Below are 26,450 nucleotides of genomic sequence, written 5' to 3'. Positions count from 1 at the left end.
TTCTGTCACCTTAGCATTATACTTCTAGAGAGAAAAAGAGAGAACGAAAACTATTTAGTAACACATAACAACGCAAAGGATATGCATCTCCATCCGTCAATTTTTGTTTGGCTAACGTATACCCGGTTCATTTCTTATAACATAAACTCAATAAAAATACTCTGACCATTATAAGGCGGTGCATTTGTATCGGTTTTTAATATCGTGAATAATTTTTTGTGGTTGAATTAAAAATAATAGCGAATTTTTTTAAAAAGATAAAACAAAAAATATACTCTTATTGGAAATAAAAAATAATTCCTAACAAAATAAGAAATTATTCTTTATGCCCTACAAAAAAGATTTAAATATTTGACCTTCTACGGCTGAACAGTATCCCAATCTGTCATAAAAACTTCTGCGGACAGATCTGAGAGTTTCTGCTGTAACATAATTGGAGGATATTTGGAGACTTCTCTTATTCGGTTTTCTAATTCATCCAAATTTTGGGCTCTAGCCTCAGGATGATCGTAGATGTTGCTTTTTAAATGTTCCCAAAAAAAGAAGTCCATGGGTGTAAGATCTCGAGATCGCGCAGGCCACTTAATATCGCCTGTCCCACTGATAACTCTATTCGGGAAAGTATTGTTTAAGTACTTTCTAATTAGTCGAGCGTTCTGAACTGAGCAGCCGTCTTGATGGAAACAAACCTTCTCCTCAGAAAGATTGAGCATAGCGGGAAGAACATTATTCTGTATCAAATCGAGGTATACTTTACTATTCAAGTTGCCCTCAATAAAGATGGACCTATCATGTGGTCTCCTAAAACGCAAGTCCTGACGTTAACTTTTTGAGGACGGTGAGTTCGGTAAGCAACACTTCTGTGTTAATTTTCCCGCGCCCAATAGCTCGTAATGGAAGGACTTTGTCTCCCTATTAAAGAAACGGAAGATTCATCAGTAAATAAAATGTTTTATTAAAATTGAGTTCATCATTAGCCTTCGTTATTAGAGTTTCACAAAACTCATATCTTCGAAAGTAGTCATCTGGATAAAGCTGCTGCGTTTTCGAATATTTAAAATTCTTGTAACCATACTTTTTCCATACTTTCGTTACAGTAACATTGCTAACATCTAACTCTCTAGCAACACTTCTACTTTAACGTGTTGAATCTACCTCGATTGTTGCACAAATTTGTGTATTCCGGTATTCTCTTTCCTTTTTCTGGTGACACTTCTTGAGCGTGACATTGTCTGCAATTTTTGAGGCAATAACAACTCTCAAAATTTTTACCAATATTATGAACTGACTGTACGCAAGGAATTGGTCTCCCCTCAAAAAACACAGAAAACAAATCTACACACTGTTGTCCCGAATTACCACCATAAAACCATTTTATTATTGAAACCTTTTCTGCAGGCGTATAAAGAGACATGTTGTTTATGAAAGTAAATTAAAAATCTAGGTTCTTATTGCTTTAAACAACCACTGTGTAATCACAAATTATTTGCGACGGGGAAACGGAGGTTCATGGAAAGTGCAGCGTGCAGTGTTGCCATTTATAGTGCATACCTATATCTAAGTTAAAACTTAACGCACTGTATGTCCCACCACATAGTATATGTAGTAATGTAGTCTACCACACTGTCGCCGCCACAAAATTTATTGTGATTGTTGTGATTGGTAGTTCTAAGGAACGGTATTTTTTGTTGAAATTCTTGTAACTAAATTTAATTTCTTCGTGTAGCAAACTTTCGAGATTGATAGAGAGGGCTCGCCACTTAGTTAGTTTGGTTATTCGATATACCGCGCAGCACCCTGCACCCCTGCTTAAATAATTAGAATGATAATGGATGGATAAAAAGAGTATGCCAAACAAGAAAGCGACGGGGTAGAACACCCCTTAGCGAACACTTCGGACTGTCAGAGGGTGGATCTGATAAATTTGTTTCGTGGTGCAGGGTACAGTGGCCGGTGGTCGTCTCCAGAAGTGGCAGGTTGATTCGGTAGAGGGCGATTTTGTGACAGAAGTTCAGCTTGTAAGTTTTGGTAATTCTAATGTATAAAGGGGCGTTTACCCCTACGATCCGTATAAAGTAAATAATAAAAAGTAAATTGTACACCTTGATTGCTCAAACAAGTATATTTTAGAAAAGGCTTAATTTTAGAATAAATTTTTGTAACTCCACGTTTCACCTAACATATTTTTTATCTTTATAGTAATCGTTAGGTCGCTTGTAGAGTTCCATTTTTATCAAGGAGTGACAGTATTGTTAGAATTTACTAATCTTCAATAGCTACTGGAGTATGACAGGGCGACTCTCTATCAATGTCACTATTTAACATCGCTAAGAAGGAACAATAAATGGAGGAAGAATAATAAAATAGGAAATACAATTGTAACATCGACGCCGCAACTTGTGGTGTTCTCTGATGGCATAAGATTGATTAGCAGAAACCTAAACAGTTTATAGAAAAAATTTGCGAAGTTGTGCAAGGAAGCTTGCAAAAGGGGTTATCAATAAATAAATAAATAAATCAAAATAAAACGAAATACCTAATATGCTCAAAAAAATACAGTTAATGTGACAAGCTTAAATATTGGTGAATGTGAGTTTGAAAAGATAGAACACTAAAATATCTTGGGGTCTCAGTTCATGGAACAAATAATAGAAGCATAATAACCAATAAAAGAATTCTGGAATGAAACAAAACTTACAAGAAATACAACAACTTCATCAAAGATGAGAAGCTTACTCAGAATACTAAAGTGAAAATTTACCGCGCAGCAATTAGATCAGTAATCACCTATGGTGCTGAAGTAATCTGCCTGACACAGAAAGATAAAGAAATATTGAGGATCGCAGAGAAACAAATCATTCGGAGAATAGCAAGCCTGCTAAATTTAAGTAATAATGAATTTAAAAAACTGATGAACTACGAAGTGAGAGAACTTTTGAAAGGAGAAGACATCGTCAGATTTATCAAGAAAAAGAGACTTAGATGGATGTGATATCTAGAAACGATAAATCTAGAAGCTGTTATCAGCTGTTATCAGCAAAACAATCATCAAATGGAGATTAGTATTAGGCAGATCACGAGCAAGACTGAAAACAAGATCGGAGAACCAGATAATTGCGGATCTTACGAAGATGGGAGTTAGAGAATACAAAACCATAAGCAAAAACAGGAAAAAATAGAGAAATATTAAAGAAAACGCCAGGTCACACAACCAGTTGTAAAACCATAGTGTTAATGCGGACTGATTCCCCGCAACAAACGAATCGACAGAGCCAAAAGGGTGGCAATCACTTTCCTAGGAGTGTAGATGCCATGATAATAAATATACATAAGTACCGGACATTTGTTTGTGTTAATACCAACTCCAATAAGACTTAACATATAGGTACTCGGATGGCAGTTTGAATAAAGCCTTGTATGTTCAGAATTGTGGCATTAAAATTAACAAATTGAGAAAATACAGCCGATTGAAAGAGTGACAAAATATAATTATTTAAATATCCTTCCCTCATAAAGAAATGTTGACAACTTCCTTTTAAAAAATAAAGGCGAGAATTAAAAAAGCTCGGAGCACAATTATGAAACAGAAACAAGTATTCTGTAGTAAAGATCTAAGTCTAGAATTAAAGATACAACTTATGAGATGTTAAGTACTATTATTGCTGTACTACGGCATGGAATCGAGGACACCAGAGAAGAACGATATTATCTGGAAAATTAAAGCTTTTGAGTTCTGGTTGTATCGAAGAAAATTACGAATTACGAAGTTGTAATAATTAATAAAAATAGAGAACTTCATACCCTTAAACACATTGTGACATGTAACAAATACCAACTATGCTTGCTGACACAATAACTGCTTTGACACAATAAAGGGAAAAATCAGCAGAAAAATATTAATAGCGACTTAATAGATGACATGGACTGATTCAGGAATTATCGAGAGACGAGACTTTAATATATATTATAGCAGACGTATCATCCAACTCGAATTTTGTGGCGGTGGTTTTCTAGTCAACGAAAGAGCACAGAAATTAGTCCTTAACTTTAAAGTAATACACAACAAAATATGTTATTTAAGTCTTACAGAAAAATTCTTTAATAATAATTATATGTAGTTATATAGTATACACACCTACAGAATAAAAGGAAGAAGACGAAAAATGTAGATGAATTCTACGATACCCTAGATAAAGAATATAATCGATGCCCACGTCATGACCTTAAAATAATTGCTTGAGATATTAATGCAAAAATTGGTAAAAGAAATTTTTTTTATCTAACTAGGTACTAGGTATATAATGTGAGAGCTTACATATAGGGTCAACTGAAAACGAGTTGAGACTGATAAATTTTGCCAGCACCAAAAACATGAGGAACAAGATTTTCACATAAAATTATACACAAAAAAAAAACATGGAAATCCTCTAACAACCAAACCCTTAACCAGAAATATCACATCCTAAGAGATTTAAGGCATTTTTTCGATCTTATGAAAAGCTAGCGAAGTTTAAACATAGATAGTGATTACTTTCTGGTATTGGAAAAAATCAGAGGAAGAAGGAATATCAAACCTAAAGAAGGATAAATATTTGAAAGAAAGCCAAATTAACGTGGATAATCTTCACATTAAAACCATTAAATAAGAGACAAATAAATGAGGAAATGGAGAGCCTGGAGGTGGATGAAAATATGATGGAATTGTGGACAAAATGAATGTAACGAATAGTTTGACAATGAGTGCAAGAAGCAACACATAACATAAACAGAGCTTTGCTCTGAAGGACAAATCAAGCAGGATGCACAAGAAAAGCAAAGGAAGAATACCGGACTCTAAGAAGAGAAGAGGAAGGATTACATAAAAGAAAAAAGATGCAATTTAAGGAAAATGCGAATCGAAATGCAAATGGAAATGAAAAAACAATTTATGCGAAGTATAATATGGAGTTGTAAGGATAAAGAAGAAATATCCTAAATGATATGGCCCCAGTCTTGAATAGATGAGTTAAATTTTTCGACGCACAATTTAATATCTATCATATTGAAAAAGCAGATAACCCCCTAACAGATCGAAATAATTGGAATTTATTAAACCTAAAAGAAAAAACACTTACTATACAGGAGGTTGCACAACCTATTAAAAAGCTTATAAATCACCAGGAACTGATCAAATTTGCAATAATATCTACAAAAATGGCAACGACGCCCTGTTAGAGACATTGCATAAATTTTATTTCTTGTCTGGCAAAATGGGTCCAGTTCCAGTGAAAAAATGATAGAGGTATAATCCTGTTAATGTTAACAACTGCTTAGAGAGTAATAGAAAACATTAGCATTTAACATTGAATTCCATTACCTATTCATCGATTTCAAGGCCGCGTACAATAGTGTCAAGAGAACAGCATTATACTAATTAATGCAGGAGTTTGGTATAGCAGAAAAACTTAACTGATTAACAATATCTAACTTAAAAGCAATTGTTAAGATATAGAGAGAATTGTATAACTTTTAAGATAAAGGATGAACTCAGACAAGAAGGCTTGCCTTGGATTTTTGGGCCTGGCTATTTAATAGTGACTTGGAAAACTCAGTCCGAGACACAGGAATTAGAGATGGATTAGAGACCGTTTAGTACTACTTACATTGGATCGATACAAATCGAACGCTGGTGACATTGCCATAATAGGGCTTAACAAGCGAGAAATATTTTCTAGCGTTGAAAACGGCGGTCAAATAGGTCGGTGTAGGTATTAACAAAGACCAAACCAAGTACATGATGGTTGCTATGAATCCTATACCAAATGAGGAATGGAAGAAGATCTTTGGAATTCATATCTTTGAACGTGTTAACAGATTCACATACATTGGCTCTTTGGCGACTTCTTATTGTACCGTCTTCTAGCGAAGGTTGGCGATTACTTCTTGAAACGGTTCCCTATCTTTTGCAACGTAAAATATCTGTGACTACTAAAAACAAAACAAGTAAAGAAATTAAAAAACGAATAAACCTTACAAAATGGGCCATACAATGGACTCCAAAAACAGTTTCACTCAAGAAACGTCAAAAGAAAAACTAAAATTATTATATTCAAAACACTGTTGAGGTCGGTCCTCATATATAAAACAGAAGCATAAACCCTGATGCAAAAGGGTGAAAGAGGATGAATATTCAAGCTTAAAATACTTCGCAAAATATTTGATGCTATACTTGACCAAGGCCAGTGGCCTAAAAGATATAACTTTGACTTATACCATCTCTTTAATCTATAAGACGTCGTAACCTCAATTAAAACACAGCGACTTAGATGGGCTGGACACATAATGCAAATGCCAGACAACACGATTGCTAAAAAGCTAACCATAGGAACACCTGTAGGAAGACGAAGCAGAGGTTAATCGCGATTCGGTGTTTAGATAGAGTTGAGACCGACTTGAGATATTAAAAATCAGAAGATGGCAACAGGTCGACAGAAACCAAACAAAATGACGAAGAATCTTAGAGCAGATCAGGATATACACAGGACGTCAAGCCAAAGATGATGATATTGAGAAGATTATTTATTTTGTTACCTTGGTATTCTAACTATATATTATGTATTGTAACCTTCTTACCGTGGATCAATGTTGTTTGTCAAATATTGAAAATAAGCTTTAGTTTGATATTATCATGCACGTTGTGTTTCCAGCCCGTAGCGTTTAGTTACCGAAAAATATAATTTATATGGTTTTAAATATGAACAATTCATAATGTCAGGAACGTATCCTATCAGACACCTTACGTTTCGGTTCAGTATATTCGAAAACAATATTTTACGGACGCAGTCGCTACTTAACGAGTCGAAACCTTTTAGTACGGATAATGTGAATTAGGAGTCCGTCGTTTTCCCCTCGTTGTATTTAGGTATTTGTTTAATTTTGAGACAGAGTAATTAAAAAAAATAGTTTTTGAGGCTATTTTGTCATTTATGCATGTGTTTTCATTGCTTTGTTACAATTAAACACGGAAGTGATAAACAATTAGGACTTTTGCATGGAAGTTATACCTCTCCTTTTTTTTTTTAAATATTCTTTGGTTTGATAATTACAGTTTGATAGTACAAGTTAAAATGAATTTCGAAAAAAAAATTAATTAAACTCGTACGCGGTGAAGAAATTTTATATAAATTTTATAAATTTTTATATAAAAAAGAAAATATTTGGAAAAACCAGAACACATCTTTACTGCACCAAACTGAAACGTTCTATGTATGAAAATGTGAACGCGCAGTCCGATTGCTGGACTGGAAATGCTACTTGCTGGAAACTATACGTGCACGATAATATGCCGCGACCTTTAATGTTTAATACTTTAAACATATAACATAACTTTTCCTTGTTGATATTCTATGGACTTTATCGATTTAGGTTTATGTTGTGATTATGATAGTCATGCTACGAGTAGCTGACTAACGATGAGTTTAAGACACAAAAAACTTTTACAATAAAATTCGTTGAACCGATATGATGTTGCTAATAATTTTCGCAATCTGTCAAAATTAAACACCTTTCACTAAGATTAAGTCCAGTAACACTATAAATTACGCTGCCCCGAAAACGGGTGGACTGTGTTAGGGTGTTATAAATCACTAGGTTAGAGAGTCAAAAATACAGTAATTAATTGTAATATGGATGCTGATCAGTGTTTACTGCAAGGTGTACATCTGGCGTCGTCGTCACGCCTGGTTGACACGCGCCCTCTTCACAACGGTAGTGTGTATGTGTAGTGCAGTGTTCAGTGACGTTCACATACTTTCTTCCCAATGGTAGACTTATTTACATATAATCTTTTAGCTTTATATTTCTAAAACATTTTTCACTTTAAAGTTACTTAAATAAAGGATACAATTTTTACCCCACATTCAAACAAAGTAATTAGATACATAGGAATAATCCTAGTCATTAAAAAGTCCAACTTTAATACAAAAGTCGCTAACCTGGAGATCCATCTTTATATATTTTTAAAAGTTTACGGCTATATCCAGTTACTCTATAACCTCCTAAATATTTCTGTAAAAGAGACACGTTTCTTAATTGCTTCTGACTAAAAAAAGCAGCTATAACTAACCAAGGCTTTATCTAATATTCCTTATCTTAATCACATAATTTATTCCATAACTTAATATAATTCTCCAACTAATCCAATAATATAATTTAAAAAAAAATCTGAGATAAAGACGATTAAAATTAATTACTTCGGTTGAAAACCTTAGAGTTTTCTCCTAGAGATCCATAGAGACCTTGACTAACTCAAAAGAAATTATTTGCTTAGTGAAATTTAGTAATAGGCTTTTTATTTAGGCAACTTTTTATACATTATCGACATTAAATACAATTAAAACAAGAAAGTTGGAATATCTCGGACATATTACACGTGGAGAGAAATACACCTTGCTCCAACTGATTATGCAGGGAAAGATCCAAGGAAAGAGAAGCATAGGGAGGCGTAGAATGTCATGGCTGCGCAACCTGAGAGAGCGACACGGATGTACATCAAATAAACTTTTCAGAGCAGCAGTCTGAAAAGTCTGAATAGCTATGATGATTGCTAGAAAAGAAGAGACATTTTTAATGTAACATGATCTAGCACTCGATGGTTCAGATCCTGGTCAGAAAAGAATAAGCTAACGTGGTAGTTTAAATTTGAAATGGATCTGATACTTAGACTAAAATACTCTATAGTGTGTCGGATCGACATACGGATGAGCAGTACGTTAGAAGATGAGGACTTGCATCTTGGTGTTCCACTTCCATAGATTCCTACAGAAAAAGTAAGTACGTTTAAAAAACAGGAATTTATATATATTAAACACAGTAACAGAGATATCAATAAACTTTTTGAAAATAACCTGATAAATGACATTGTGAATGACCCTTGATAAATGTACCGTTCGCGTCATAAAAAACTGGTACAACTCTTATAACCAAAAACCGTGTTTTTTAAGTTGTGTACGTTGGTCTTGTCACATTTGTCATTCTAACTGCTAGGGCACTGTTGCCAGTTCAACGAAAATATTATATGAAACCAGCTAAAAGTAGGGCTGTGTGAAGACCGCCAGTTTTGGGTATACTAAAAACTAAAACATTATCGAACATTCTCTATCAGTCAGTCACATTTATTTAAACATGCATCCTAAAAAATTATCCTATTACTATTGTAATTTTCCATAATCTCAATTAAGTAACCACACATTGATTTGTGTTTTATTATAATTTATGAAAATATTTCAATTCAAAAATAATGATAGATAATCAATCTAGACATAACTTTAAATTATTATAATATAACATTACAGTGAGATATTGGATTGTAACTGTCACGTTTTGAAAAGCGTTTTTTCGTCCCGAATATTTTATAGTTTATAATACGTAGGATAAAGTATAATGTTAGTTTTTCACATTTATTGTTGTTGTAATAAATAATAATTTAATTTTGGTAGTTTGCCAGTTACTAAACTTATTGACACAAAACACAATTCGTGTTCGGTAGGTAATTGAAGTATAAAGTTACAGTATATGCATTCCAATGTTCCCTGTGCCAATACCCTAGGTTTAAAGCTCCTTCAAACATTTTGGATATTAGCTCAACCCTATCTCTGGTTATTAAATTTATTAGATACGGTTTTTTGTTGTTATTGATAAAAATAATACCTATCTAAAAAATTTATACATTTTTGAACGTTATTTTTTATATAATTAGATTTTGTGCAATTCCGTTATCTGTGATGGCAACAACGAATTTATTCACGGACCATTGTGTCCAGTCTGAACACAGGTTTACATTGGGAAAAAAAAGTGTACCAGTTTTATATGACGGGAAGTGTACATGGAATACATATCTCTATCGGGACCAAGAAACAAAAATGTTACAATTATTAAGAATATTCAATCAAAGGGGTAAAAAACATCGTATTGGTTATAACCTCAAGGCGTAAAAAACATTATATTGGTTATAACGTCGAGGCTATCCAACGGTTTCATAATTGTGAACCGTTTTCCAATACTTGTAAAAGTAGAACAATTTAATCCCAAGTGCTTAATATTTTAACGTTAAACAGGGTTAAGTAATACGATAAATGATTTAATGTTACAGCAAATGTGAAGGGCTTGGTTGAAACTACCTAAATGGTTGTTAGTAGAAAACCTGCACCTATTTCATACTAGACCTTACCATTCCCTATCAGTTATAGTAGACGATATTTGTCATTTGCGTGACTTCTGAAATTGCCTGCTGGCGATAAATAACAGATCAAAACAAATTCATGATATTTCAAAAAACGATACTTTAATTTGTGTTAAAATTCCCCTCAACACCGACGCCTATGTTAATTCGGAATCATTATGCTTTTGTAAAGTTTACAATGGATTGTGGTATTAACACCCTTTTGGATCAGTGCACCGGAGAATGTGAAGTTTATGTTGTATGTCAAAAGTTTATACGGATGAGTTACCTTCAAAACCAACTGTTTAACATTTGGTTAAGTACACAACTTGTCAATGTGTACCTATCTACAGTTTGAAATTTTGGAAAGATACGTTCAATAGTATTGTGTCTAAGGCCAAGCTTAATTTATTAAATCAATTTATATATATATATATATATATATATATATATATATATATATATATATATATATATTGAAATGATATAGAATATAGGAGAAAGAAAAATAGTGATTAAAAATAATTAATAAGTTATATACTAGAGAATTTTAAAAAAATTATTTATATGAGGGTATTCTTAAGAAATTAGCATATAATAAGTGTAAAAAGTTTTTTCTTAATAATTATAATATTGTAAATATAGTTAAGTGAGCCATGTGCATAGGCAACCAGATATACATACTCTGAAAGGGACATTTTAAATAATAATTACGAATATAAAGTGGGGTTATAATAATATGTTAGTTTAAAATGTTTAGTTTACATATATAGTTACTGATTTAAGTTTATATTCTGATCTGAAAAGCCTAAATGAAAAGTAAGGAATTCTCTAGATCACCGAAGATAACCTGTTTGCGAAATAGATTATTCCAGAAAATTCAGATATGTAGGAAATGGAACAAATTGAATAGGATTTCTTGCCAGATGTTTCTGGAAGATTGAAAAGGTATAAATACTCGGTGATTTGGATTCAAAATGGCCAGTCAGTTAGTAAGAAAGTTAGTTACAGTTATGAAATCAGTATAAAGTCAGTCGGTCCTATTTTCAAGATAGTTCAAGACAGAATACAGTCAATCAGTTGGTGAAATGTTCAATATAGTGAGTTTAATGAAGATTAAGAAACAGAATAAAGATATATTATTGTAGATTAAAAATTATGTTATGTATAAATGGTGATTGGATAATGGAAGGAAGTATTAATTGAAAATTAAAATTATATAATATATTTGGTGATTGGATATTGGTATATTGAAAAGAAGAATAAATATAAATGCTGCTAAGAAGAAAAATATTTTAAATTGGTGGAAGCTGATAATTGGAAAAAGTAATTTCATAAAAACAAGGATAACCGAGGCTGAGAACGAAGACATTGAGTGGTGATTAAAATCTTTATTTTGGAGAACATTTTCATTTAGCCATTCAGTGAAAGAAAGGTACAAAATTTTGTTAATATAATTTAGTTAGTATCATAAGAATTTCAATTTTAAAGATAGTTTGTTTAAAATTTACATTATCTATATAATTTAATTAGTTTCATAAGAATTTTAATTTAAAGATAGTTTATTTTAAATTTTACATTGTTTATGTTAGATATATATGTGCTTCATAATAGATATAATAAAGATAATTTCAAAAAGTGCTTACAAACTAATTCTTTGAGAACCGCGATAAAAACCCTATATATTATTAAAAACACTCATTGCTCATCATTCACAAATAATACATCATCACAATATATATGTATATATATATATATATATATATATATATATATATATATATATATATATTTATATATATATATATATATATATATATATATATATATATATATATATATATATATATATATATATATATATATTGTTATGATATGTAAAATCGAGAAAAATATTGGTTTGTTTAAAAATATTTCAAAGTTCAAAAACATTAAAATAATTCAGATAAGTAGGATAATATCCAACAAACATTTCGGAGAAGGAAAGTTATTAAATCCTTGAATTACCTGTACCAAACAAAATGTAAGCTTTACATCAATCATTTCTTTGTTATAATTGAGTGACCCGCATAAGTTTAAGTGAAAGCCAAAGAATTGAACGGGGTTTTTCAAAATCCATTAATGCAGTGATTAAAGACAAAAGAAGGGATTATAGAAAGAGGTTTTTGTTAGTTTTTAAGATTTATAGAAAAATATTATTTGTAAATAAGTTTTAGGAAATTTATAATTATAGGTAAAAATTTGTTTGTTATCGAAATGAAGAAATGGGGGAATTGTGACGAGTTGTGATTGGCGGAGATTGAAAAAGGTGGGATAAGTGTGTGGGAGAAAGTTTAGCGAGATTGAGGAGAGAGAAAAGATATAGTGAGTCGGTTTTCCAAATTTGTAAGAGCAACAGTGTTTGTTCTCTGGTGTGGTTCCCAAGAAGTAGCAAGCAGTAGTGTTGAATGTGAGTGAGTTTTTGTGGAGTTAGTGTATCTGACAGAAGCGGAAGCAGCAAAATATTGTAAGTCATATTTTCCTACTTATATTCCAAGAGTCACTGTTCAGGCCAACGAGAGATTCAGTTTATCGTAAAGAGAAGATATTCCAAGAGTCATTTTTCACTCGGGCCAACGAGAGATTCAGTTTATCGAGAGGAGAAAGGCTATCATAATTTGAATGATGGTTGCTTTTGAAGGAGATCATTAAGGACGATATACTTGCAACAATCTGTTGTAAGATTGCTGATTACATAGGGAGCGGTTGAGAGGAGATAATACAGTCTACAAGGAACAAGGATTTGGACCACTCATCATCAGAGAGAGATATTTTTGTTTTCTGCAGTTTTTTCTTTTATTGATAACACAATTTTTACACGTAATTTAGAAAGGATATAAATATTTTGATTAGGAGAGTTAGAATAGTTTGGAATTTTGAGATTTCAATTAATATTGTTTGTACCATTAATTTTGATTGTTCACGTACGGAGAACACAATTTTGAGAATCCTTATATGAGATTTGTGTATTGAAAACTTTTGAGTGTGAATTATTTCATTATTTTTATTTCAATATATAGTGTTAGATCATATGTGTTTTTTATTATTCCGGTATTCTCTGGACCTTCCCTTTCACATGTAATAGCATAGATATTGAAGCACGAATTTAACCCTGAGATAAAAGAATTAAAAATTGTGATAGAGTCATAATCATATCATTTCAATAATTTTAATTAATCAAAAAAATTAATTAGCTAATTATTGCTTGGCGCACCAAGACTTTAAATATCACAATAACATATATATATATATATATATATATATATATATATATATATATATATATATATATATATATATATATATATATATATATATATATATATATATATATAAGTAAACGTTAAATAGTGGGTTTGCAGCAATAAAAATGAAATGTGTACTCTTTTAAATTTTTATTCCAAGCTTTCGGACATTGGTTATGTCCTTCATCAGGGAGCTACAAATGTGATTAAGAAATTGTTGGTGTTGGTATAATTAATTAAAAATTGTTTCTACTTACAAACTTAACGAGGTTGTATCAACAAAGATCTATTATAATATTGATAAAATTTATCATGGTCTCTCATCTATTTTAATATATAAAAACTATTTTTATGTTTAAAATTTTAAAAAAATTATTACTGTAAATACAAAAACACTTAATTATTCTAAATTAATACGTGACATTATTTTGACAAAATTCTTTTAAATGTCAATTGATAAATTGTTGTTTGTGTTATTATTACATTTATCTAGTAGTAACAAATAGGAGAACATTTCATTTAGATGGCCAATATCCGTTTTATGATTCATTGTATTATTATTTTTCTTGAAATGGCCTACATTTGCCAAAATAATAATACAATGAATCATAAAACGGATATTGGCCATCTAAATGAAATGTTCTCCTATTTGTTACTACTAGATAAATGTAATAATAACACAAACAACAATTTATCAATTGACATTTAAAAGAATTTTGTCAAAATAATGTCACGTATTTATTTAGAATAATTAAGTGTTTTTGTATTTACAGTAATAATTTTTTTAAAATTTTAAACATAAAAATAGTTTTTATATATTAAAATAGATGAGAGACCATGATAAATTTTATCAATATTATAATAGATCTTTGTTGATACAACCTCGTTAAGTTTGTAAGTAGAAACAATTTTTAATTAATTATACCAACACCAACAATTTCTTAATCACATTTGTAGCTCCCTGATGAAGGACATAACCAATGTCCGAAAGCTTGGAATAAAAATTTAAAAGAGTACACATTTCATTTTTATTGCTTCAAACCCACTATTTAACGTTTACTTCCTTACGTTGTCAGCAAATACTTCTGGTTCATTATATATATATATATATATATATATATATATATATATATATATATATATATATATATATATATATATATATATATATATATATATATATATATATATTTAACGTGATTATTTCGACCAAAAAACTCCCATTTGATTGTGAAGCTGCAGTACTTCCTTATTTGTTCCTTATTTATGCGTAGTTCCAACTTTTTAAAATTTTTTTCAATGTATTTAAATATTCGGACATCGTACAGAATACGTTCCGATGAATATAGCCACAAATGAAGACCACATAATAAAATATTGGCGTTTGGCAGTGTTGTCATATCCTTATAATGTATATGTTGTGTGCATCAAATGTACAGAGAGAAAGCTTGCATTATATTATTTTATTGATTCTAAAATTTGTTAATTTATATAAAACGCGAACGAATAAATATTTATTTCTTTCGATGTTAATTGCAGTTAATTATTAGAAATTTTTTTTTCCAATTGCACTTTGATAGATTGACGGATAAATTTGGCAATCATCAAACCACCAGTTGCCAGATTGCAACAAATATTCTTTTAAATTTATTATTTAAGTATACTGAAATTTTACTATTTACTTTTTAAAATCTGTTTTAAAACTATTTACTTTTTCTTTTTAGGTACGTCTAAACTAATAATTTTTATACATCTTATTGCTTTTGATTGCAAATGTTTCATTGTTATAATAAATTTCAACACTGCCAAATGACAATATTTCGTTCTGTTATGCAACATTTGTGGCTATCTTCACTGAATCGTATTCTGTACAATGTCCTTTTGTTATCCCCTTAATTTTAATCAGTTAATAAGGTTATTTTATATATTTGTATACTTAGCTGATAGAAATCTGATTATCGATAAAATAACTTAGAATTGGATACTTTTTAAAAGGTTCCTTCTTTTTACTAATTATTAAACATTTTTATTCGCAAAAAAATCTGTTAATTATTATATTTTTTATGCAAGGACTGCCAGAAAAAATCGCATTTCCACTTCATCAATCACAAAAATTTCTTCTTGACTTTCTCTGAGGCGCGGATTAATTTATTTCAAAGATGCTTCCAAAGCGGAGTATAGAGATGAATCATAATTATCGGGATTTCGTTGAGAGTTTCCGATCTGTTTATCCAGCGAAAATTCGACGGAGATAGAGTGAAAGGAAAAGGATGGCACTTCGGAGAGGCCCTAACGACCGATTCATCTGAATGTGGATTATTTATTCCTTTTTCTGCATTATTTCTAATCATTTTCAATGATAAGGTTTTATCTAGAGTGGATATAAACATTATTTCTTATTTTCAAGGGGGATATTTTAAATTTGTTGAAACGGCTTGACATTGTACATTCTCTTAAAAGCAAAATGAAATGGTAATGTGAATAAAATTACGAACTATGAAAAAACCGCAAAATTAAATTTAGTTGCTTATTTATTTTTATTATATAAAAGTTCGAATCATTTGCCACATCAATGTTATATTTACATATTGTTAACAAAAAAACCGAATCATTTGTATCTTATTGTTATTTTCTACTTTGTATTGGACCTTTGAAAAATTCTACAAGCTGAACTTTTTAAATATTTTCAATATTTCAGTTAATTTTATTTCAATATTTCAGTCTTTAGTATTACCGATAGTACCTATAGATACTACCTAATATTCTTGGTATTGTTGTAGCAGGTAACCGATTTTAATCCCGTAACAAAAGGTTGTTTTAAAAGTTTATTGCGTGGGGTATGAATATAATTGTAAATTTTTGTAAATTACTTCGTTTTCAAAAGTGAAAGTCAAAGCATCGTCAATCTAGCTTGCTCAATTTGTTAACTATTTTGATTTTAATATGCCGAAAATAACTATATAGTGTCGCTTCTTGGATTAAACCTTACAAAGATATACCTATGGATATGGACAAAGTTTATTGTTCAATTTTTCTATATATAATACTTATATTTATCTATATACAATAGTTTTCCATATTTAATATGTTATTTAAAATATTTAAATGATTGCATAAATTAATGTTAATAAAACGGAATAATATTTAATAATATAATTTAACATTTTAATATACATAATACCAACACCTATTTATGTATATTTTATTATAAAATAAATATTTTAACTATTACTGAAATATCAGTCAGTGTCATGCAATTAACTATTACTGAAATATCAGTGACTGTCATGCAATAACCATGCAGCCACTTGAATGGAATTTCTGCTATTGATGCCTTTAGTCTTCTTCTCGGTCAAGTTCAAAAGAAGGCGACGAACAACACACTTTTAATGAAGACTTATGCCGTACATTATTCTCTTCAATTATACCGCTTTTAAAATTATCCAATGAAAACTTAACTTCTTTTTTTAAAAAAATATTGGTAATTCAATATTTCAAGTGAAAGGACTCTAAAGAGAAACCATGTTGTACTCATCTGTTCCTAGCCCTAAATTAATGCTTTTTTTATCCGATGCTGCACCATAAATGGTAAAGGCAGGACAAAATTTAAAAATATTTTATACTAATTGGATACACGTTACTTGTTTAGCACATGGAATAAAAAAATAAACAAATATTCTACCAGAACCCGTTCTAACACGATGTGGAACATGGTTGGAAGTTCACAATCTCTGCTAAATGCTAAACAAGTTATTAAACAACATCGTTCTTCAGTAGCAACTTTCATTCAATAAATCAAATTTTAGTTTTCTGGAAAAAACTATTACTCAATTAGAATCATCAAAGTTGTCGGTAGAAAGGTGTGGTAGAAAGCATATCCTTAATCAATTAAATTAGATTAGCTTGTCAAAATGTTAAAGGTGACACTGGAAAAGATATTTTTCAAAAGTTTGAATCTATAATTCAAAAAAAAACAAAATTATTGTTGATGATTTTTGCTAAGAAATAGATTTAGAACCAAATATTTTTGTGAATTTAAAATAAAGTTTCTCAATTTACAAATATATGTACACAGCTAGAAGCCCTAAGTTTTATTGGAAAATTTTTGAAAATTATTGAAAAACATTTGGTCAATTATGGTTTACATAATTCTAAGGAATAGTATTTTACTTTTTTACTACTTTTATTACAATTAATTAGTACATTACAATTACCTATTTAGTTTTTAAATTTATTTATATTGTTTTCTAGTTATTAAAATAAACATCAATAATTATACCATTAGGTAATTAATATATTATATATTCATTAACAGTATGCGCATATTTGTGCGCATATTTTTCACTTTTCTGCATACTTGCCCAAGTCTAATCATCAGAAAGTAAATAATTACTTTCTACTACCAATAAAGTAAAATATATTGTTAGAATCCGAAAATTTAGAAGAAATACAAATAAAATTTATAAAAAATGTTATCTTTATACGGTAATATACAGTAAATGGTTAAATTTAGATTATTAGTTTAAAATATTAGTTTAATATAAGTTTAATATATGTAAAATAAACAAATTTGTTTCAATATCAAAACTCCATAGGAAAAATCTTTTACCTGTTCTTTATAGATTCAATAAACAAAATATAAGCGACTAACGGTTTACTGTCTTTCGCATTGTTTTTTAAAAACTTCTGGGAACTTTGGCAGAAAACTAATTGTTCTTCTTCTTTTTTTTATATAAACATCACTCTGTCTGTTTTTCAATGTGCCTCCAGTAAGTTGTCAAAAAACTAATTATAGATACAGAGGTTAATAATAATATTATTAATTATTATTATTAATAATATAATTAATATAGAGGAATACTAATTATAGAAGTTTATTGTTATTTTATTTGTCGAATACAAAATTAAAAAAGTAGACAGTATTTGAGAATTCGGGCATTTGTTGGGTTTTCGAAGGAGTTGAATGTCTGAGGGTGGAAGAAGAAATTTAGATGTTTGATGGAATTTAAAAGCCCCAAGGAATGGTTATCAGTTACTAATGTTAAAAGTAATAACATCCAATCCTGTCAAGTGAACGAGTACCAGCAAATGTCAACAATGTAAAAGTGACATGTGAATAAGGGGTGAAAGGTGGTAGCAGTGGACATCGGAAAAGGCATAGACAGGGTAATTTTTTAGCAGCCAAAACATATACGTAGTTTTGTTGGAAACAAAAAGAAAGAGTTTAGCTACAAAATTTGACAATAGAACATCAGAGACATTTTAGAATTAAAAAAATTGAAAGTAAGCGGTTTATCAAGAACAAAGTTGCAGAGGAATAAGGATTTGAAACATAAACAATAAAACCAAAGTGCGGCAGTTCATATCTTAGGGCAGCTCAAAGTGTCTCATTTAGAGGAATAAGAAGCAGTTCCACAGAATACAGCTTTAAACTTAATTAACACTATGCCCAGAGGTAAAAATGCCGTTATATAGGCTCATGGAGGTAATATGAGGTAATAATTAAATCTAGATGTAATTTCTATAGGTTTTGTTGTTATTTTTATTTTATTTCTGAAAATAATTAAATAGGTGCCAATTTGTTTTATTTTATATTTTTTTTTTTGGATTAATTTGGTAGGTTTGTATATTTATCTTTAAGCCGTAAACGGTGAGCTGGAGTCACGCATACTCCTAGTACTTTGGAAGTTGTTGTAACTTTTTTTTGGGTGACCTTGAATCTTGCACGCGCTCATGTATCTTCTATTGGTAGTTATTGGTATGCAGTGGGTATTCAGCTAGGGTACTGTGAACACGTTCAAATTCCACTCCTCCTCACCGTTAAGGTAAGTTTTGTAATTGTTATAAAATTAAAGATTTTTGTATAAAACCTGTTATTTTTAGATGGATTTGGTTCCTAGTACATCAAAAAAGTTAATCCATTAGACAAAAATTTTGAAAGTACTGTTTTACGATGGTATAATGAGGAAGAATCTGACTCGTTTGATATAAAAGGTGTCGAAAAAGAACAAGAACATCGAAAACGATGAAAATATTGATGAAGAATTATACCAAGAGAATAAGGATGCAATTGGAAAAACTTCTATTATGGAAAAGATCGACAGTAGTGGGCGGTAAATGAACCTGTTAAGAATGTGCGAACTCCACAACATAATATAGTCATAACCCTACCAGGATTAAAAGGTCCAGCCCGTACTCTAGGAGAAGCCACTCCAGAAGATATATGAAACCTTCTCATCTCTGAAGCTATGATAAATACTATAGTGCAGTATACAAATATAAAGAATGCAAAAATTCAAACAAGGTTTGCTGTAGAAATACGAAGAAATCAAATTGTCAAAATCAAATTTATGTTTATTTATGGTTACAAAATCAAGATCCTAAAAAGTGAACATAACAGGAAGAAGAGGGAGCTCCCAGAGTCTATACAAATCAAAAAGAATAATAATGCAATAAATGATAAAAAGATGTCAAAAATTTAAACAAAATATATTTTAATTTAATTTAAAAACACACAAAAAGATAATCTCAAAACGCCTATGAAGTTAAAAAACTGATTGTTTAAATGATAAACAACATCAATAAACAACATAATATTAAATTTTAAAATACATGCAGTGACTTAGGCTATGGCTCCACGAGCGACAGATTGTCGCTAGCAGTAGCAGTAAAATTACGGCGGCAGTAAAGCAGTAAAATCATGGCTCCACGAGCGACAGTTTTGGTCTTGTAGTGGCTCCATGAGCGTTAATATGACGCAGAATCAGTGGTATCTTCTCCGTTTATATAATGTCCGTGTATATAGCAGATAAAATAAATAAATAAATAAGTAAAATAAATTCACACCGATAATACAATAATATAGTATGGATAATCTATCATTTCAACAAAAAGTTGCTTTAATATTGGCATTGTGCCGTCGACGTATGGTTAAAAAACAACGGAAATGGTGGATTCACCCTGTTCTAGTACCTAGACAGACAGAGGGAAAAATTTTTCTTTCACACAACAAATTAAAAGAATATCCTGACAAGTTTTTTGAATATTACAGGATGCCAGTGTCTTCTTTTAATTTTTTATTATGTGAAATAGAAGATGTCATACGAAAACAGGATATATCAATGTGTGATAGCCTAAGCCCAAAAGAAAAATTAGCAATTACCAACCTTAAAGTAACATTTCAAATTACATATTTTATAATCCTATACATTTATCTACCTAAAAACAAAAAAAAAACAAAATATCTAACTATTTAACTTTCATTAGAATAAAAAGGGGCCGCCACCACTTCTTACCTCTGCGTATTCTGTAATTAGCTATTGAATTATCAAGTAGATCGACGGCTCCCATATGTCGGTTATATTTATTTAATATATTGGGTTGATGTAATGAATCTTCCTTTTCCAATATCTAACTTGCTTTTTTATGTTACAATAATTTAAAAAATTCTGATGCGACATAAAGACTGCTTTGTTGCATTCTTTTATTTATGAATCACGCCAAGCTATCGAGAACGAAATATTAGTACTGAAGGATAATAAAATTTTACTATAAACAATAATTATTAAAATTTTATTTATATGACATGATTAGACAACCACTTATATAGAAATAAATCACCAGTTCGAAGAAGGAAATTCAAAAAATAGATTTTCGGGAAATCAATAAAAACTGTTTATTCTCTCTATTCAACTTTTTCTTGTTTAATAATGGCATCTATTATAAAGTACAGTTTGATACGGTTAATTGGGATTGAAAAAAAAAACCATCCATTGATTTTTGTTATCTAGAATACCGATAAAGAAAATATTGGATTTATTTCTTTCTTAGAACTTATAATTTTTTGTTACGATTTAAGACACAAAACTGTATAAAAAACTTTAAAATAATTTATAAAAACAAAGAAACAACTTAACAAACACAGAGAAATAAACAAACAAGAACAAAAATATCGGATTAAATCGCAATTACCGCTACAAGCGACAAATTACTGCTAGTGGAGCCACAAACGCGCTGCTAAAAAATAGGTCCGGATCTATTCGAACGCGACACGACCTTGACGACGCGTCTCGGTCTCGAAACGAAACGACAATCTACAGCGCGTGGAGCCACTCAGTATCACTGCTGTTGTTTTCATTTATCAAGCTACATTTTACTGCTACTGCTAGCGACAATCTGTCGCTCGTGGAGCCTTAGCCTTAGTGGGTAGGTATGTCCTATGCTTTTATTATTATTTTAATTGTGACATTTAATGTATACCTGTTAGCACCGAACTTTTCCATATATATATATATTTATATATATATATATATATTTATATATATATATATATATATATATATATATATATATATATATATATATATATCGGAAAAGGTTCGGATATAATTGGTCTTTCAAATTCAGAAAAAAATCACAAAATCGGTAATTTGTCTATCAAAACTTTTATTTGGCAGTAATAGGAACAGTACTGCAGATAATTGGTTTTCTTCTTTTTAGCCAGTGAAAAAGTTACGGTCCAGAGGCCTTACCTATGTCGGAATAATGAGAAAATCAAAAAGGGAAATACCTCCATAATTTAAGGCAAACAAACACAAACAAGTTGGTTTTGCATTATATGGAATTTTAAAACATAAAATGCTAGTTTCATATAATATGTATTCCAAAGAGAAACAAGGCTGCAATCCTCATTTCCTCTATGCATCATTCTCGTGGTACGGATATTGGGAGTAACAAACCTGAAATAATATCATTCTATAATTCAACAAAACGAGGCGTTAATGCACTAGATGAGAAATGCACATTTTACAGCTCATCAAGGAGAACTCAACGTTGGTTAATGACTATTTTTTATCAAATATTAGACATGAGTTGTGTCTAATATTTGTACATTTGTCATGTCTAATTGTTTCAAAATAATGAAAATACATCTCGAATCAAATTCATGAAGGCATTAGCAAAGAGCCTGATAGAACGTTTTATGAGGAAACAATTTGACAATCCTAGAATTAGCTTAGACATAAGAAACTCAATAAGAAGAATACTTGCATGCAAAGAACCAGTAAAATTTCCACCCGAAGTAAAATTAGAGATTGGGAAATATTGTTATTTATGCCCAGCTAAACTTCATAGAAAGATATTTATTTACTTAAGCTATGACCATAACGAAAATAAATATTGTTTAAAATTAGTGTAGTTCACCTATTGTCAGATTTTTTTTACTGAATAAATTTGTTTATTTTTTGCATTAAAATTAATAATAAGTGTTCCCTTAAACCTCATATTATATGTTCTAAACTTCGCAAAAAAACACTTTTGATGAAATTATGAAGGTTTGTTGTTATAATAAGGGGAAATTTCAGTAATATTATAAAATAAAGGTATTTTAATTTTATATATATTATTTTAAACTTTTTTTATATAATACTTATATACCTATGTATACGGTCCTTACGTAATTGTACAAACAGAAACTGTAGATTCTGCACTTTAAAATAATACGATTTAAGGCAACTTGCTTTAATAAAATGTTGATATTAAGAAACATACAGGGTGTTAAAGTGGAAATTTAAAATTTTATTTTTCGCTATAACTTTTACGTTTGTAAATATTTTTGGACAAACATTTATAATTGAATGCTTTTAAGTAGGATAAATTATAATTTTATACAAACTTTAATGTAACTGGTAAAGGGCGCCACATATGCCACATATGTGGCATAGATTTGCGCTTAACTTTTTTGCTCTTTAAGTTAGCTCTATTTGTGTTAAAAAAATATTGAAGAAACATTATTTTTACAATAAAAGGTATGCTTGTTAGTAACCTCAAAATTTAACTGTTTTCGAGATAATCGCATTTTATAAGTCAGCTGCATAATAATTCTTAATTGTGATATTTGTGCGGCAAAGCACTGAATACCCGTAGATAAGCATAATTCATAGTTTATTCTTATTAAAACAACTCAAAGATGATAATGTAACATTACAAAAAAATTTTATGTCTGCTAAATATCTTATTGGAGAAAATATTCTTCAGCTTCGTCTATATGTACCGTGTCCGTATTCAGACGTTGGCCGTCATCATGTTTACAATTTCCCTTTTCTATCGCTTCTTAAGTGTCTATACCTGCTGGCGTTGTATTACTTTTTCCCTATTGTAAAATACTGAAAACTTAAAATATGTGGTTTATGTAAGATGGTACACCACCACATTCTAGAGAGAAGGCAGTGAGAACATACTTAAATATAACTTTTATGAACGTTGGATTGGTCGTGGCAGTTATATTCATTGGCAATGTGGTCAGATATTAATATAATTATTTAATTTATAAAAAATCCCAAATGAAAACTTATTATTCATTACGTAAATTGTTTACCCATCTTTATTAGGACAATTAGAAACTAAAGCACAGGTATTGAATGACACATGTGTCTTGTTTCATAATACTTTTGCTACAAATCTAACCTTAAAGACTCAGCATTTTTACAAAACATCAACGTTTCATAATACTTTTGCTACAAATCTAACCTTAAAGACTCAGCATTTTTACAAAACATCAACGTTGTCCTAATAACCGATATCGTTATAAATATAGTAAACAAACAGGCAATTTAGTTCAGCATAATATTAGTTCGTTAGTTAATCATAATAGTCCATTTGTTCAAGATGTAATTATAGTTACTCGTAAGCTGTAACGTAATCATATAAATAAGTAATGTCATCGATAGGTTATTCCGTGTATATATAAGTAACCAATGAGTGAGATTTACAGTTTAATTTATTTTTTAACCTCTGCGACAAATAAGATATAGTTCCATAATATACCAATTGCCTTAAATCAGAATTATGCAGCTGATTTGTAAAATGCGATTATCTCGAAAACTGTTGAGTTTTGAAGTTATTAACCCTACAGCAGGCGCGCCGACTACCGTTTCATAACCGGGCGCGCTGTGTATTTTGTACACAAAACACATTTTAGTTGATTTTACCAAATTTAGTGCGTTTTAACAAAATGACAACCACGATTTACAAAAATAGTTTATTGTTACATAAAATAATAAACATAAAACATGTACCTACGGGTTCACTCGATTTCTTCTGATTGCTGCCGTTCATTGTTCTTACATTTTACGCAGGTAATTGTGGTTTCTGAATGCATTTTACATAAAAATATTCTACATAGCCCACATCTAACTGTTGCGCTGGAATTTTTTGAGCCTGGACGTATTGCACAACGTCCACGTTGTCTAGAGCTTTGCACTTCTGTTCTAGTAGGTTCTTCACATGATTTATATTTCATTAGAAAACCTTGAATATCCTGAGGAAGATATCTCATTGTCGCTCTTTCTGAAAGATGTACTTTCATTAAACTCAAGCTTAAATTCTTTAGAAAAATTCGGCGACATATTTTGGGATTTGTTTTATTGGCACAAAACAACACCTGCGCGTTGATACCCGCCATATCCATTAGAGAAAAAAATATAATTAGTGGCCATCTTCTGGTTATTCTTTTTACAGAATATGATGCACACATTTGGTCAATAGTATCCACACCGCCTTTTGTGGCATTATAATCTAGAATAATTTCTGGTTTTTTAGTTTCGACGTCTACGGTGGCAGTGTCATGCATCGTGGATAAAAGTATGACCGACTTACTTTTTTTTTTTTGGAACAAATGAAACCAAAGTGACATTTTTCTGGAATCCAAAGAGTGACGTTCCCACTTCTTTTTGTTTTTGGGGTAAAAATTCAATAGGTATTTTCCTTTTGTTTTTTCTCATTGTAGTTATTTTATTTTCCAAAAGGGAAATAGCTAAAGGATAACTGGTATACCAATTATCGGTTGTCAAATTGCGATTTGAACCTTTTATATAATCAATAAGCCTATCTACAATATCACTGGGAGAGTTTGATACAGCATAAGGCCCCTCAGGTTGCCGTCCAAGTAAGTTTGTGCATCGCCCAAAATGAACAGCTTGATACCGTATTTTGCTGGTTTATTTGGTAAATACTGGATGAAACTACAACGTCCTCTGAATCCCTCTAGTTTTTCGTCTATTGTAACAAATTCACCAAGATTATAGATATTTTTACAGTTACTAACAAATGCGTCCAATATTTTTCTAATTGGTGCAAGTTTGTCATATATTTTCCGTTCATGTCTTGTGGTTTTGTCATCAAAGCGCATTGAACGTAACAAAAATAAAAATCTTTTATAACTCGTTACAGCTCTAAGAATTTCTATACCTGTTCCATCAGATGTCCAAAGTTCAAGTGCGTTAGTATGGTTAGCCTTTTTAGTGCCTAGGAGGTAAAGCACTCCCAGTAACGCCATTATTTCACTTTTTGAAGTATGTTTCATATCTCGTTTTCTTTTATATTGAACAGATTCTTTTTTACTATCAATGTACAAATTAGTAAATTGTACGATGTTCTCTAATATATCAGAATCTATAATTTTTTCAAAAGCTGAAAGTTCTGAGGTCACTTTTGAAGCCACTGCCTTTGGTCCTGGAAGTATTTTGATAATATTTTTCTTTTTAATTTTTGATTGCGACGACAGCGGAATCTTACGCCATGCAGTTTTTTTATCTTTACCTTGAAAATATTCGAAAGCAGTCGTACTTACTGCAATATTATCCTCGAAGTTACTGGCTCTGTCGTGGTCATTCTGTTCTTGTTCAGATTCAGAATTGTGGTCATCATGGTGTATCATTTCTTCATCTGTCTCAGATTCATCGGAATATTCTATTTCACTAGTTTCTGTTTCTGTAATATAAAAAAGTAACACACAAATAATATAACAATGCAACTAAATTCTTACATGATATTCTCTCAGCGTAGCCGTTATATTCCTTCTCAATTATGTTACAATATCCTGTTCAACCTAAAATAAAGTAAAACTAAAGTTAATTTGACTTTAATTTCGAATTACGACTTTTTATAAAGTAAAATAATTAATGGATAAA

Source organism: Diabrotica undecimpunctata, chromosome 7 (assembly GCF_040954645.1).
Source record: "Diabrotica undecimpunctata isolate CICGRU chromosome 7, icDiaUnde3, whole genome shotgun sequence".
Classification (NCBI taxonomy): domain Eukaryota; kingdom Metazoa; phylum Arthropoda; class Insecta; order Coleoptera; family Chrysomelidae; genus Diabrotica; species Diabrotica undecimpunctata.
This window is presented reverse-complemented; position numbering follows the sequence as displayed.